The 17174-nt window shown below is 39.0% G+C and overlaps 1 long non-coding RNA gene across 2 annotated transcripts in view; it reads left to right on the top strand.

The window, feature by feature from the left end:
* LOC140531104 (uncharacterized) overlaps positions 1-15475 on the top strand; it is a 28173-nt gene extending 12698 nt beyond the window's left edge. For both annotated transcript variants that reach the window (XR_011976279.1, XR_011976278.1), the window contains exons 2-5: positions 4836-4949; positions 5804-5854; positions 9517-9615; positions 15341-15475. This is a non-coding gene — a long non-coding RNA (uncharacterized lncRNA). The remainder of the gene's footprint in view (positions 1-4835; positions 4950-5803; positions 5855-9516; positions 9616-15340) is intronic.
* Positions 15476-17174: the final 1699 nt, after the last annotated feature.

Raw genomic sequence — 17174 nt, 5'->3', positions numbered from 1 at the left:
TACATTACAGGCAGGTGGACTAGCCAGCAGAAAGGCAGAGAAAGCAGATGGAGTGTTATGTATGAGGAATAAAGAGAAGGCCAATTTGAGTGGACCACATCTTTTGGAAGGGAGATTCAAGAGGCTGGAAAGACAGATTGGGATCACATTGTATGGGGCTTTAAAAGCCAAGCAGAGCTTTGGTCCTAGAGGTGATAGAAAGCCAGTGATGGTTGACTGAATAGATGGTCATATCTACTTGTGAGGAAAATTATTTTGGCAGCATCTTGTAGGAAGAGACTTGAGGTAGAGACACCATTCAGAAGGAAGATGCAATAATCTACTCATGAGATAATGAACTAAGATGGCAGCTGTATGAGTGGAGAGGAGTAATATGTTAGAGATGTTGTGAAGGTACGAATGGTAAGATTTGGCAACTGACTAGATATGTGGGGTGAGTAAGAGTAGGAGCAAAGAGACAGGGATAATGTCAAAGTCCCTAATCTAGGAGAAGGATAGAACTGAGAGAAATAAAAACTTTTGGAAGGGGATTCCCTACAATAATGAGTTCAGATTTGGACATGTTTATCTTAAAATATTTTCAAGATATCCAGTTTGAAATGGTCAATAGGTAATTATCTCTAGGGAGAGAAAGAAATCTCATTGTCTTGCAAAACTGAATCTGCCTCAGGTTTCTCACCTCATCAATACCTTCTATCCTTCTGATTGGACCTTCTGAGTGGTGTATAGGGTTATGGGCTCCAGGGCTTCTATTTAAGTCTCCTTACCATTATTCACCACCATCTATACTGCTGTGGGACTTTTTTTTTTAACTTCTCCATCATACTCTTGTATTGGGTAGCTTCTTCTTTCTTTCTCCCTCCTGCTTTTCTGCTTCCTTTTGTGTGTTGCCTTCCCCTATTAGACTGGAAGGTCCTTGAAGGCAAGGATTGTCTTTGATTTTATTTGTATCTGTGTTCCCAGGACTTAGCACAGAACAGGTTATTACTAAATGTTTATTGACTGACTGGGGCTGGTTTTGTAGATCTGGGAGGTATTTACATAATTGTTGCTGTTCAATTATTTTTCAGTTGCGCCTGATTCTGTGATCCCATTTGGGGTTTTCTGGACAAAGATACTAGAGTGGTTCTTTATTTCCTTCTCCCGCTCATTTTATAGATTGAAGAAACTTGAACAAACAGGGTTAAATAAATTGCCAAGGTCACACTGCCAGTAATTGTCTGAAGCTAGATTTGAACCCAGAGAGATGAGTCTTCCTGACTCTGTCCACTGTGCCACCCTTATTTACACAGAGATTAATTCTTAAACTCATGAGAACTGGTGAGGTTACCAGGAAAAATAATGTAGTGAGAGAAAAAAGTCCAGGACAGAACCTTGGAGAGCACTCACAGTTAGGGGCATGATGGGGCTGATAAGTCATTAAATTAAACTGAGGAAGGGTGGTCAGACAGGAGAGAGAACCAGTAGAAGGCAGGGTCACAATAACCCAATGAGGAGAGAGGTCCTGAAGGGGGGAGGGGAAGGAGAAAATGATCAGCAGTGTGAAATAAAACATCCATAAAGCAGGATTAAAATTGAGAAAAGATCCTCAGATTTGACAAAAAAAGATGTTGACCTTAGAGAGGGCAGTCTTAGTTGAGTAGACAGGTTGGACGCTGGATTACAGAAGGTTGAGAGGTAAGTGAGAAGAGAGGAAGTGGAGGCAGTGAGTGCACACAACTTCTCTTCGCTGTCCCCCCCCAAGGAGTTTGGCTTACAAAGGGAGGAGAGATATAAACTGATAACTTGAAAGAAGATAGGATCTAGTTAAGCATTTTTAAAAGATGTAGGAAACTTGGTCATACTGGAATACACTAGAAAAAGAACCAATTGATTAAGAACAGGTTGGAGATTCAAAAGAGAGGATTGAACATGTAGAGAAATTGGCTTCCCCAAGGAGAGCAGCCATCTCTTTGTCAGAGACTGGGTGCAGGGAGGGAGGAGAAAGTGGAAGATGATGCCAAAGGGGTATTTAAAAAGAGAATAGAAGAGGGAGCCAATTCATTCTGTCTTGGGGATAGTTCTGATTGAAAGTTTTATCAGGTATCAAGCATAAAGTTGGTGTATAAAACTAAGAACATATTTTATCACAGATATTCTATTACAAATGATGTTTAAGATTCTAGGACAGCCTGCAAAGGTTTATTTAATTAAAATATCACTAAACTGTAGGGCTCACACCCTTAGTCTCTTTGAGACCTACAACTAGAGCCTTATGAAAAAAGTCATCAAAAACAGTTCAAAATTTTATCCTGAGAACCCCAGAAGAGTGTCCTGTGTTGGGGAGACAAACCTGCTAGGCCATTACTAGACGTCAAAGGAAAAGTAAGGTGGATTTAGCCTAGGAAGGAGCCCATGGTTATATCTCTGACTCTGAGGCTAAAGCTGTATAGCCTCTGATACATATAGAGTTGAGTGTCCAGGTAGGCTAGTTGAATGGTAATAGATGAAGGTACCAGCAGTAGCAAGAATTCTCATGGTGATGGTGGGATGTGTTCTAGGACTTGATGTGGCAACAACTTTTTGCGTTAATCATTTGCATAGGACTGCACATGGGATATGCCAGCTGAGCCTAAGGACAACCTCTTTTCTTTCCTTTCTTTTCCTTCCTTCCTTTCCTATTCCTTTCTTTTTTCCTTACTTTTCCCCTTCTTTTCTTCCTTCCTTTTTCTTCCTTTTTCTTCCTTTTTTCCCTTCCTTCCTTCCTCTCTTCCTCCCTCCCTCTCTCTATCTTACCCAAGCTAGAAGTGCAGTGTCCATCAGTGACTCAGTCCCCTTATTAATCAGACTTGGGACTTTATCCTGTTCCTTTTCTTACTTTAGGTTAGTTTACCCTTCCAAAGGAAGCTTTATCTCATTTAGTAAATATTATCAGTTTTGTGACAGAAGACACAGACTCAAAATTAAACAGCAAAACTCCCTGAGAGTCAAACTTATAACAATGGCCAAAAAAAAAAAAATCACAAAAATATATAAATTAAAATCTCGCACAAAATAAATAGGAGTTATTTGAAATGTTGGATATGACCTGTCTATTGCATTTGAATGTTATCTACAAAGGTCACTCTCAGTTTGTGGGGAGAAGCAGAGATAGGATAATTCCAGTGCGTAATTCAGGCCCAGGAATAAAGCACACAAAGGAGGTGAGGTCAGGTTGTGGGAAGTTGGAAAATTCCTCCTTCCTCCACTGGAAGGAGAAAGTTTTTGGACCAGAAACATTTGGGAATGCTGCCTGACCATCAGCAGGAATATATTGTCCAGAAGTTAGGAAAAAGGAGCATCTACTGGCAGTAGCTATATGTTTAAAAAGAGATGTGTGGAAGTGTGTTTGATCTGCCTTGTTTTATTCAACACACATCCATTTGGTTCAGACCAATGAATTTTGCTTACCCTGGCTATACCGCTGGATTCCCTTGCACTCTAACAGGTCTCGAAAGAATTCCAGCCTTGACACTTCCTGACTGAGGACAGTCACAGATGCCCTGGAGAATTAAGGTGGAATTTCCCCACAAAAGGCCTCATGACTGACATTTCATGGAGGTTAGGACTCTAGCAGGAGAGGAATGAACAATGCAAACTATGGAAAACCATGCGCCCTTTGTTTTCAGATGCCCAACAAAGGGACAGGAATCCGTGACACAAGGTATTTCTTGGTCCCAAGAGATGGATTCTTTGCGCATCTGGAGAACAGAGTACCTGAGGGCAGGACTCTGTCGGTTGGGAGAAAGAACAAACAAATAAACAAACAGATAGATAGATAGATAGATAACACCTCAAAGAAGTTATTTGTGCTCTCCACTTGGGTCTTGGGCCCCAGCTCTTCTGCCCTCCTGAACCATAGGCAATGAGCAAATTGGTCCCAACACATCCCAATAAGGAGATCTAAAATTCTAGGATTGGGCCAAAAAGAAGAGACCTGCAGAGAGAGTCCAGTCCCAGGGACTCACCATATTGGTGCCAGACTTCCGGGGCACAGTTAAACCCAGTCTCAGACTCCCCTGCAGCTGAGATTACAGGCATGCACAACCACCGTAATGTCTTAACAAAGCACCTTCATCCTTTAACTTGGTCATATGATACACTCTCTGTCAGTAAGGGCTGAATCACATACTCTAATTGTAGAAATATAGAGAAGGTCCATGTTCACTGGAAAACTGTGTCCCCATTATTGCTGCCCTGATACATTGCTCCTTCCCTTCTCCTTCCTTCTCATCTGATTGGTGCTAGTTCACTATCTGTTTAAAAATTATCTCTCTTTTTTATAAGATAACAGTCTAGTGTCTTTTCTATTGAACTGGTTATGTATATGGGCACGTGAATGTGTACATATGTGCGTATTCTAATTCTGTACTACACCTATCATTTCATCAATGTGGATTTTTTCTCCAATAATACTAATTCAAACTCTTCCAAATTTGCCTGTTTTGTTCATATCCTTCCTTGGATTTGCCACAGGGTGCAGAGGTCCAGCTTATGGGGTGCCCTCCTTAAGTCCCTTGATATCATTGGAATGATATCAGACTGTATGCCCATGCTTATCTATTGAACTCTGCATAAGACAAGTACATCTTTTTTTTCTGTTGCATTTCTTTGATACCTGTGTATGTGTTCTTCTTCATTTTTTTTTTACTTTTTTTACTGTGATTGGAAGATGCAAAATAAAGGGTTCAAAATGTGAATTTTTTGCAAAAATCCCAGACACATTCCCAATTCAGGAAGTGATCAGCATTATGAAGAAAAAAGAACATTTCTTTTAACTTAAACCTTTGATATACCTTTTTTTTTCTTTTTTGCAGAAGCTATTGTCTTTGAAAACTGCAGCAACATGTCAGAAGTGTGCAACTGTCCTCAGTTCACTACCCTGTAAAAGATGTGTGGCAAAAAAGGGAAAAAAATCTAGGAATGCCTGCGTAAGTAATTTTGTTTTTTATGATTCAAGCCCCCAAAAGGTCTTGAACTGTCAGATTTATTGTCTATCCAATTTTATGACTTTTCGTTGTATTTATTCTTTGATGTTTACCATCAACTGTGTCGACGTGAGCTCTGGGGTCTGTGGGCTCTCATATTGCTAAATCATTTTTTAAGCTTTAGCTGTAGCTTCTATTCAACATCAATCCCCAGAGACATGCCATTAACATGAATCATTTTTGAAAGTATTTGGTGCAATATGAACCTGTTGTTGAGTCGATCACTCATGGTGATGGAAAGAAGTGATGACCTTCACAGAAGTGCCCTATCCCAGGGAAATATCCGAGGACACAGCTCCCCTCCACTGGCAGCGGCTTCAGTATGGCAGACTCATTCAGACTTAATCACAAGTCCCTGTGGAGTCAAAGGATGCTGCCTTTAATAGTAGGCGAGGTCAACTTTAGAAAACACGGTGACCTGAAACCACAACTGGGCTCTTATTTCTTACCTCCACAAAAGTTATTTTTACAACTGGATGGTTGAGGGCTTTGATCAGCCATATTGTGTGTGTGTGTGTGTGTGTGTGTATACATATATATGTATATGCCACAAACACACATATTATATATGTATGTGTACTTTTTGAATTGGCATGTACTGCATGTCAATTATTTCAATTTATGTGACTATTTCTGAAAGAGTAGAGGTGTTGGGTTGGTGGTGGAGGGAGAAGAAAATAAGTATTTATATAACACCTACTATGAACCAGGCACTATGATAAGTGTTTTACAAATATCTCATTTGATCCTTACAACACCTTTTTGAAGGAGAGCTATTATTTATCTACATTTTACAGGTGAGGAAACTGAGGCAGAGGTTGAATGACTTCTTCAGAGTCACATAGCTGGTAAGTGTCTGAGGTCCCATTTCAACTCAGTTCTTCCTCACTCCAGGCCCAAAGCTCTATCCACTGGACCAACTAAATGCCTGTAGTTATACAAGGTGTCCCCAAAGTCTTAGTGCAGTTTTAAGCTTTAATAAATGAATAAGTTTAAGACTGTAGTAAGGCTTGTGGCAGACCCTATATGATTTGGAGATCATACATAGATTTTGAGCTGAAAGATACCATAAAGATCAACTGGTCCAACTTCATTTGACAGGAGAAGGAATTGAATCTCAGAGAAGAAAAGTGGCCTCCTCAAGGGCACACCAGTAGTAAGAAACCCAAATTGTTTCACTCCAAATCTGATGATTTTTCATGACACCAAGCCTGGCTATAATCTGTGTTGTGTCCCTTTCCAGCATGAAGGTCCCAGTCAGGTACTGATGTTCCTCAAATTAGCTTGAGGGGTTTGAGAAGAATTCCTGAGACAGGAGGAAACACAGAAGCAAAAAAGTCAGAAAAGAGAGTTCTACTAAGGGGATAGTGATGATTACCCAGTTTGGATTCCTTGCGTGACCACTTCAATGCTTGCAAATGTATCTTGTAACCACACTAAGGAGCTCAAAATGACTTAGAACACTTGCATCATCCTGAGCTATTTCCTTGATCCAACATGCCTTAAAGTTCCTGCTATTGTTATTTGACTTGATGCCATAAGTAAATGAGATACTTACTACCAGGAATGATAGATACATCTGAGTAAAAAGAAAGCACTCCGTTAAATGGTAATTGACTTATGAAGATCCATGGCTTGTCAGTTTCAGCAGCAGTATCTATTCTCAAGGAGTCTGGGACTAAAATTCCCTCATATGCCCATGACATTGCTTCATTTATATATGAGTATATGAGTACATATGCTCACCTACAAGTTAAGGCTCTTCTGAGTTAAAAACCTGGGCTGAATAAACTGATGACAAATTGTTGATTACGTTTATTAATAATTGAGAAAGCAGCACCGAAAGCAAGAAATGAGGTAGTGCCTTCCTCTGCTTTAGGTTTTAGCACTAAAAAAGAAGGCTATTGTACAAGAGGGAAGCATAATGTAGTGGCCAAAGGGTGGGAACTAGACTCACGAGATACGGGTTCAAATCCTGACTCTTCCACTTACTAATTGCATAACTGTAGGCAAGTTATTTAGCCTGCATGGGAATTTGTTTCTTTATCTGTGAGATGAAGGGTCAGAGTAGCAGATGATGCCTAAGGTTGCTCCAACCCCAAACCTGTGATCCTAAAAAATTGCTTTCCTCCCTCCCCTTTTTGTAGAGGTGGAAGACTGTGGGTATAAAGTATTCCATATACTATCATACACAATTGATGCATTGGTTGGTTTTGCTAAGCAGATTTATTTTTTCTCTTTCTTTTTTAGAACCTTTGTTACAAGGGATGGCTTGCTTGGAAGGGCAGGGGTGAGGGATGTGTTCAGAAAAGAAGTTGATGTAAAACCAAAAGATTAGATAAAAATACAACTTTAAAGAAAAGGTTATTTGTTTGCAATGTTCCCTACTGTGGAGGTTGAAAGAAAACTAGAAATCTTCCCATTTTATTCTGTCTTGTGATATGAAAAAAACCCACAGAAAAGGAATTCTCCATTTTTAATTTCCGTGGTAACAATATGTAGAACATTTCACAGACAACCCAGTCAAGGGATAGTCTGTTGGATTTAGAGAGGTGTGGGTGTAAATCCTGCTTTTGACACTTACTAGCTGTGTGACTGTGGGTAAGTCACATGAGTCAATCGATCAATCAATCAATAAGTCAAATAATAAGCATTTCATGAACTTCTACTGTATGCCAGGCTTTGTACTAGGTGCTGAGGTTATAATGATAGTTAGCAATCTCTACTCGTAAGGAATTTACCTTTCAACAAGGAGACAATGATGCATCAGTAAATATATAGAGAAGACACATAAAGAGAATAAATACAGATATATTCAAAGTACTTAATTACAAGTAGGTGAACACTAGCAAAGGGGGAAACTGGGGAAAGACTTCATGACAAAGAGGTGTCTGAACTCTATATTAAAGGAAGCTAGGAATTTTACCAAGGTGATGAGGAGGGAGTGCATTCCAGGCATGGCAAATAACCCTTACAAAAATGGAGACAGAAAATTGAGTGTAGTCTATAAGCAACAAGATGAAGGGCAGCTAGATGGGTCAGTGGATACAATTATTGACCTAGAGTCAGGAATACTTGAGTCCACCTGGCCTCAGATGCTTACTAGCTGTGTGACCCTGGGCAAGTCACTTAATTTCTGTTTGCCTCAGTTTCCTTAACTGTAAATTGGGGATAATAGCAGCATCTACATCCCTGGGTTATTATGAGGATCAAATGAAATATTTGTAAAGTGCTTAGTATAGTACCTGTCATATATAGTAGTAGTAGCAGTAGTAGTAATAGTAGTAGTAGTAGTGGTGGTAGTAGTAGTAGACATCATATAAATGCTAGATATTATTATTTTTCTGGATCATAGCATATGGGAATGAGAGTCATAATCCTGGAAAGATAGTCTGGGACAAGGTTATATAGCTAAGTGAAGGAGTTTATATTTGATTGTGAGGCAAGAGAAAGTCACTGGATTTTATTGAGCAGGGAAGTGATCTTGTTAGAGTCATGCTTTAGGAAAAAATCATTTTGACAGCTAAGTTGGGAGAAAGGAAGGAAGTACTTGTCATGTGCCAGGCATTGTGCTAAGTTCTGGGGGTACAAATACAAGCAAAAGGAAAGGCCATACCTGAAGTCAAGGAGTTTACATCCGTTACAGGGAAAGCAACAGAGAAAAAGGGAGCTGAAAAGGGGAGGAGGGAGGCTGGAGGGGGTGGATGGTTTTGAAGTCCAGAAACCAGGAACAGCTGCAGGGATAAGGGATGGGCATCAGGAAAAATTTGGGGTAGACTGCAGCAATAAAAGAGGTGAGAAGAGGTAAAGGGCTGGACTAAGGAGAGAAGAGATCACACGATGGACCCTTCATGACTTCTCGCCTAGATTATCATGATGATCTCCTTAGTCTTTCCCTTTGCCTATTAGATTGTGATCTCCTTGAGGGCAGGGACTATCTTTTGTCCCTTTTTCTAAATCCCCAGCACTTAGTATAGTTCCTGGCACATAGCAAGTATTTCACATTTATTTATTGACTGAAGGATAATCAATCCACTGTACAAAAGTCATTTTCCTAAGACAAGCATATAATCCCCTAATACCATTGTGGAACTTGGTTTTAAATACTGGCCCTGTTACTTCCTACCCATGTGAACATGTTTAGGCAAATCTCTCACAATTTCTGAACCTCAGTTTCTTTTTATGTAAAAGCAAGGGAGTTGGGATAGATGACCTCTAAGGTCCCTTCCAGATCTAAATATATTGCCCTATTGAATTTAGAATGGAATAGTCAGTCACCAAGCATTTATTAATCATTTACTCTGTGTCAGACACTTTGCTAAGAACTGACAATAAAAAGGAAAACAAATATATAGTCTCTGGCCTCAAGGAGCTTAAAGCAGTCTATTGTTTGTCTTTCCTCCACTAAGAAGACTGTGACTCAGGAAGGTGATCCCATTATTTGCAAGTGAATTAGATTTAAATGAGGGAGGGCTGTGCAAAGTCACCAACCTCACTTTCTCCTCCAAAGCCATCAGGATCCAGTAGCAAGATATACATCAAGATGACTGAAGATGGCCCCACTTACAGTCCAATGGAGAAGACATGATGCATGCAATGACTGCTCAAGGTAAATATCATAAAAAAAAAAAATGTAGTCCCAGAGAGAAGGAACCAGAGGGAAGGAGAGTAGAGGAGGAGAAGACTAGGAAAGGCCTGCTGCCAGAAGTGGGATTTGAGCTGAGTCTTAGTCAAAAAGTGGAGGTAAACAGGAACAACATTATAGGCGTAGGGCATGGCCAATGAAAAGACCTGTGTGAGGAACAAGAAAAAGACCATATGTAGAGGGGGCAGGAGAGTCAAACACGAGACTGAAATGGTAGGAAAAGGCCAAGTGGTGAAGGGATTAAGAGACCCAACAGGATTTTATATTTGAAGGCCATAGGGAATCGCAGGAGTTCATTCAATAGGAAGATGAAGTAGTCAGACCTAGAATTTAGGAAAATTGAAGCTGAGTGGGAAATTGGTTGTAGGGGGAAGAGAGTGGAGACCAGGAAGCCAGTCAGAAGGCCACAAAAGATAGCCCACACCAATGGGGGTGGGTGTATGAGTAGATATAAAGGGATATACATGAGAGATGCTGTGAAGGTAGAAATGACAGGACTTGCCAATACTTCAATTATGTGGAGTGTATAAGAGTGAGGAGTCGAGAATGACAAAGAGGAGGGCAGCCTGGGTATCTGGAAAAATGGTGGAGCCCAGTATTCTAAGAGGGAAGTTGGAAAGGGGGGCTATGTGGGAAGAAAATTTTGAGTTCCTTCTCAGGACATGTAGAGATGTGTATAGAACATCCAAACAACAGCTGAGAATGCAGGAATGGAAGGGCAGCTGAGTGGTACAGTGGATAGGCACTGGACTTGGAATCAGGAAGACTGATGTTCATAAGTTCAAATTTTTATTAGCTGTGTCACAGGGCAAGTCACTTAACCCTGTTTCTCTAAGTTTCCTCATCTGTAAAATGAGGTGGTGAAGGAAGTGGGAAACCACTCTGGTATCTTTGCCAAGAAAACCCCAAATGGGGTCATGAAGAGTCAGGCATGACTGAAGAACAAAGAAACAATAGGGGCAACAATATTGGACTGTAGCTCAGGAGAGAGACTAGGGTGAGATATAAAGCTTAAGTGCTGCCTGCTTTGTCCTGCACTCTGGACATTATTCTCATCCTCCTCATCCCCTTTTGGTTAGGACCTTGAACCCTGTCCTGGGCTCTTGTAGGTGAGCTTTCACTTTGTTTCTCCAGAAAGCATGAATTCAAGCCTCCACAAAGGGGTGTACTCAGACCTGCAGGAGAGTAGATTGTCAAATTTTCAGTGTGAACTGAAAAGAATTACTTTTATTCAATCAATTGATTGTTAATCTCAACAATCAGCAAATATTCCAAATCAAGGCTTTATTTATTCTTTTGTTGATTGTTTTGGCTTAAAAAAGTGAGGGAGAAAATGTTAGAAGATCAGGTTAAACTTAAGTGTGTCATGTTCATTTTTAGTTGTTAAACATTGGTCAGCATACTCTTGCCTCTGGGTCACTTCCAAGTCACTATTTTCAAACCATGCAGCTATGCGTATCATGTGCCTCACCTCCTTTCCAACTCTCCTTTTGTTTTGTTTTGTTTTTTCACCATAAAAATCTCAACATCTTGAGGGCAGGACTTACCTTTCAAAAAAATATCCTGGGAGGAGCCAAGATAACAGAATAGAAAGACTCATCTACTCCAGCTGTTCCCCCACAGCCCATAAAATACCTATAAAAATGACTCTAAACAAATTCTAGGGAAGCAGAAGTCACAAAATAACAGAATGAAAAAAAGAGATTTCCAGCCCTAGGTAGCCTGGAAGGCCAACAAGAAAGCTCTATCACACAGGGCATGGAGTGGAGTACAGATGATGGAGCCCAGTCCAGCCTTGGCTGCATGGCACTAACAAGAACAGGACTGGAACAGGCCATGGGGGCAGAATCTCTGGTAGCAGCTGCAGTTCCCAGATCCCTCAACCCACAAATGCCAAAGACAACTTCAAAGATCAGTGAGAAAGCTTTTTCACCTGGGTGAGAAGGGAGTAGGGTCCTCCCCTAACCCTGGCCCCAGGCAGTGCCAGCAGCAGCAGTATCCATTTTTGGAGCCCTTGACCTAAAGACCCTGGGGGAATTGAGTTGCTGACCGGGGTCTCAGCCCTGAGTGGTGGCCCTGGGGGGAGGAAGAGTGCTGGCATGGTGGAGCTGGTGGAGGCTCTGAAAAGGGAATTCTACTTGCATATCCTGGGCAGAAAAGCTTTGGTAGCTATCAGATCAGAGCTTAGGCCAGGAGAGGAGTAAACTTCTCCCCCTTGATTCTGCCACATTGGAGAAACTGAAAACTTACAGGGCCCCAGAGCATATCCTTCTCTTGACAGAGGACTCAAAAGTCAAGTAACTGGCTGGGAAAATGCCCAAAAAAGGGGAAAAAAATAAGACTATAGAAAGTTACTTTCTTGGTAAGGAGGTATTTTCTTCCATTCTTTTTGATGAGGAAGAACAATGCTTACCATCAGAGGAAGACATAAAAGTCAAGGCTTCTGCATCCAAAACCTCCAAAATAAATATGCAATGATCTCAGGCCATGGAAGAGCTCAAAAAGGATTTTGAAAATCAAGGAAGAGAAGTGGAGGCAAAATTAGGAAGAGAAATGAGAGTAATGCAAGAAAATCATGAAAAGTGAATCAAAAGCTTGGTAGAAGAGACCCAAAAATGACGAAAATAACACCTTTAAAAATAGATTAACTCAAATGGCAAAAGAGGCCCAAAAAGCCAATGAGGAGAAGAATGCTTTAAAAAACAAAATTAGTTAAATGGAAAAGGAGATTCAAAAGTTCACTGAAAAAAATAGTTCTTTAAAAATTAGAATGGAGCAGAAGGAAGCTAATGACTTTATGAGAAACCAAGAAATTACAAAACAAAACCAAAAGAATGAAAAAATAGAAGACAATGTGAAATATCTCAGTGGAAGAACAACTGACCTGGAAAATAGATCCAGGAGAGACCATTTAAAAATTATGGGACTACCTGAAAGCCAAGATCGAAAAAAGAACCTAGACATAATCTTTCATGAAATTATCAAGGAAAACTGCCCTGAAATTCTAGAACCAGAGGGAAAAATAAGTATTCAAGGAATCCACTGATCACCGCCTGAAAGAGATCCAAAAAGAGAAACTCCTAGGAACATTGTGGCCAAATTCCAGAGTTCCCTGGTCAAGGAGAAAATATTGGAAGCAGCTAGAAAGAAACAATTCAAGTATTGTGGAAATACAATCAGGATAACACAAAATCTAGCAGCTTCTATATTAAGGGATCGAAGGGCATTGAATAGGATATTCCAGAAGTCAAAGGAACTAGGACAAAACCAAGAATCACCTACCCAGCAAAACTGAGTATAATACTTCAGGGGAAAAAATTGTCTTTCAACGAGAGGACTTTCAAACATTCTTAATGACAAGACCAGAGCTGAATAGGAAATTTGACCTTCAAACACAAGAATCAAGAGAAGCATGAAAAGATAAACAGCAAAGAGAAATCATAAGGGACTTACTAAAGTTGAACTGTTTACATTCCTACATGGAAAGATAATATTTGTAACTCTTGAGGCTTTTCTCAGGGATTACACATATATACATACATACATACATACATACACACACACACACACACACACACACACACACACACACACACACACACACACACACACACATATATATATATATATATATATATATATATATATATATATAGACAGAGGGGATAAGGTGAGTTGAATAGGAAGGCATGATATCTAAAAATATAAAATTCAGGTGTAAGAGAGGAATATATTGTTAGGAGAAAGGGATAAATGGAATGGGGCAAGTTATCTCTCATAAAATAGCCAAGAAAAACTTTTGCAATGGAGGAGAAAAGGGGAAGGTAAGAGGGAAAAAGTGAAGTTTACTCTCATCACATTTGGATTACGGAGGGAATAACATGCACATTCAATTTGATAAGAAAATCTATTTAGCACTACAGGAAAGTAGGGAAGAAGGGGATAAGTGGGGTGGGGGAGGATAGAAGGGAGGGCAAATGGGAGGAGGGAGTGATAAGAAATAATCACTTTAGGGGAGAGACAAGGTCTAAAGAGAGAGTCGAATAAATGGGGGACAGGATGGAGGGAAATATAATTAGTCTTTCACAATATGACTATTATGGAAGTCTTTAGCAAAGCTACACATATATACCCTATATTGAATTGCTTGCCTTCTCAGTGGGGATGTGTGGGGAGGGAGGGAGGGAGAGAAGTTGGAACTCCAAATTTAAGGAATGAATGTTGAGAATTGTTTTTGCATGCAACTGGGAAATAAGAAATACAGATAATGGGGTATAGAAATCTATTTTGCCCTACAAGAAAAGAGAGAAGATGGGGATAAGGGAAGGAAGGGGTGTGATAGAAGGAACAGCAGATTTGGGGAAGGGGTAATCAGAATGCACAGTGTTTTGGGGTGGAGGAGGGGGGAGATGGGGAGAAAATTTGCAACTCAAAATCTTGTGGAAATGAATGTTGAAAACTAAAAATAAATAAATAAAAAAAATTTTTATAAAAGGAAAAAGCAAAATAATATATATATATGTATATATATATATATATATCCCCAGGACTTAGCACAGTGCTTAGCATGTAGTAAGCCTGTAATAAATCCTTTGGATCTCAAGCTTTCAAAAAACCTGAATGTTAAAAATTTTTACATGTACTTGAGGGGAAAATGAAATATAATTTAAAAAAATAATCCTTGCTTCTAAGAAGCTTCCATAAACACCATACCATAAATGTATGGTAACTTTGCCTGATTAGGGAATAATGATTAACATTCAAATTCTAACAACCCTTACTTCTACTTTAATAAAATTGCTTCAAATCTAGCTAAAGATCTAATCATACAACACACTTCTCAATACTCAAAGCACTTTAATTATTCCAAGAAGATCCCTGTAGGAGAGATTCATTCTGTCCAATTTTTTGGGATTGTGCCATTTAAAGGTCTCACAAAAAAGCATTTTCCTGACACATGCTAAGAGCATTGATCTCTTGGTGCATTCACCGATAACCCATTGTTAAAAAATCTTTTCTGATAAATGGAAGTCAAAATGTTTGCCATCCAATATTTTCTGCTCCTTGTATAATTTTTTTAAAAAGATGTCACAAAATTTATTCTCCCATCTGTTATTGTATGTGAACATTCCTATCAGAGTTTAATCTCTCTATAGAAATCAGGTCTTTATAGATATTATAACCTTGAGTGGAGTTTTTAGCTATTAGGGCTTTAAATGGTTGTGTCTACTGCCAATATCACTGATGATACTAAGTGTCCCTCTGGTAGTGGAGTAACTAAGAGAACTTTGAGGGGGAACCTGCATGTTTTAAAATAAAAGCTACATTTTCTCCTAGACAATTATGTCAGCCTCTGGATAGATGTATTTACACGAGCATGTGCAATAACTGTCGTTATGAAACAGACAGATGAATGGTGGGAGCTTTAATGTAAACCCTAAACTTGGATCTGTAAAGACTGGGGATATTTCAAAGTGGCAGAAATGGTAGGGAACTGAAGGAGAGGGCCAAAAACAAAGTCATTGTGAGCCTCCTGATGGGGAATTGTGAAGCAATGGAAATCCCACTTGCCGATGAAGAGTCAATTTTCCTTGCCAATGCAATTGAGCATGACTGGAGATGAGAGGTGAAGATCTGAAGAAAAAAATGAAGCATTTTGTAATAATTACACAATATTTTCTCTCTGCAGGGATCATCTAAGGGTCCATTCAATGAAGGCTGTGTGTATATTTCGAAGGGCATGTGCTGATATATGTTTAACAGTTCTGGGGAAAAACAAACAAAAAAATAAATAAAAGTATCCAGGACATACTTTCAAGTTTAATCTGTATTCTTAGCATTTTTTTCTCCAGCATTTTCTTAAGTCTAGACAATTAACAAAACAATAAATTAATCTCTCATTTTGACATTTCCAAGGTGTAAATAAATGGTCACACTGAAAATTCAACCATCTGTTCTTGAGAGACAGTTAAACACTACTGTCATGATACTCAAGTTACATTGAGTGAGTCCCTTAGCCACCCTGTGCCTCAGTTTCCTCTTTTGTAAAGTGGTTGGACTAGATGGTCCTTTTCACAGTGCCTGACACTTAAGAGGCTCTCAAGAAATCTTGACTGGATGATTTTCAGCTTTAGGGTCCCTTTCAGCTGTAACACTGTATGATTTCGTTATCAAGTGAGAGCTTTAAAATGCTGGGACTTTTAATATCATATGACAGTTTTCTGAGACACTTTCCTATTTTTTTCTAGCTTTTAGTTATTATTTTCCTTCTCATAGATAATGAGATTGATTTTTCTGGTTAAATAAAAGCACATCTTTTTAAAAATTGTATACTCAACATGTGTGAATATATGTACATATTTAGAAATCCTGCCTAATTTCTGAATAGAAAACCAATGGAAATTCAGAAATAAACTTTTAATAAAATAAATGTATTTTGATCATTTTTTGTGATCTAGGAACTATGGGGAATGAAATGTAGAAAAAGGCTTAGTCCCTATTTCTATTCAGATTTCTGTTAACTCAGTAATTTAATCTATGGTTTATGTTTGGATTACAGTTAGAAAATGGAAAAATATAGAAGGTATTCACTCTTGCTTCTTCAAGATGTGTGAAATAACACCATATCATTTACTGATAATCACAATCAATCAATTAACAAATGTTTACATGTACCTATAGAAATAGGGGAGATGGAGACCAGACCTGAGATTTCATTGATAAAGGGAACTCCTGGATGAGGATAACCCCTCTCCCAAAGCATGTAGGCACCATCCTTACAACATATAGTCTTAGAAGACTTACATAGGTGAGAGGTGTCCAGCTTAAAAAGAAATAGGGGCCACTAATCCCACATATGAATTCTTGAAGGTCAATATTGATTTAATTTTAAAATGTAATATTATCTATATTTTCTTGTATTTTTATTTAGTTTGTTAAATATTTCCAATTATATTTTAATCTGGTCCAGCTGGCACTCTCCAGCATGTGACATGGGGGATACGTATTTGACACCTTTTGCCTTGGTCACTGAAACTTACTACATGTCACAACAAATATTTGAACTCAGGTCTTTCTGACTTCAAGCTGACTCTATCTGCTGCAACATGCTGCCTCTATATGCATTTAAATATATATATGCAAATAAATATTAGGTAGTTTAGAGAGGGAGGGCTTTAGCAGCTGGTTAGATCAATTAATAATCAATTGTACAATAGCAATGCTTTTTACAGTGCTTTAGGGTTTACAAAGTGCCTTACAAATCTTATTTTATCCTTACAACAACCCTGGGAGATGGATCCTAGTATTTCCCCATCTAGTTTCAGTGTGTTCCCCTGCTAATTATCTCCAGTTTATCCTGTCTATAGCTTGTTTATATATGATTGATTGTGTGTTGTCTCCCCCATTAGAGTGAGTTCGTTGAGAGCAGGGAATATATTTTGCTTTTCTTTTCTTTCTTTTTTCTTTTTGATCTTCTGAGCTTAGTACAGGCACATTATTAATGTTTACTGACTATTTTATAG

The sequence above is a fragment of the Notamacropus eugenii genome, chromosome 3, assembly GCF_028372415.1.
Source record: "Notamacropus eugenii isolate mMacEug1 chromosome 3, mMacEug1.pri_v2, whole genome shotgun sequence".
NCBI classification, from domain to species: Eukaryota; Metazoa; Chordata; class Mammalia; order Diprotodontia; family Macropodidae; genus Notamacropus; species Notamacropus eugenii.
This window is presented reverse-complemented; position numbering and strand designations above follow the sequence as displayed.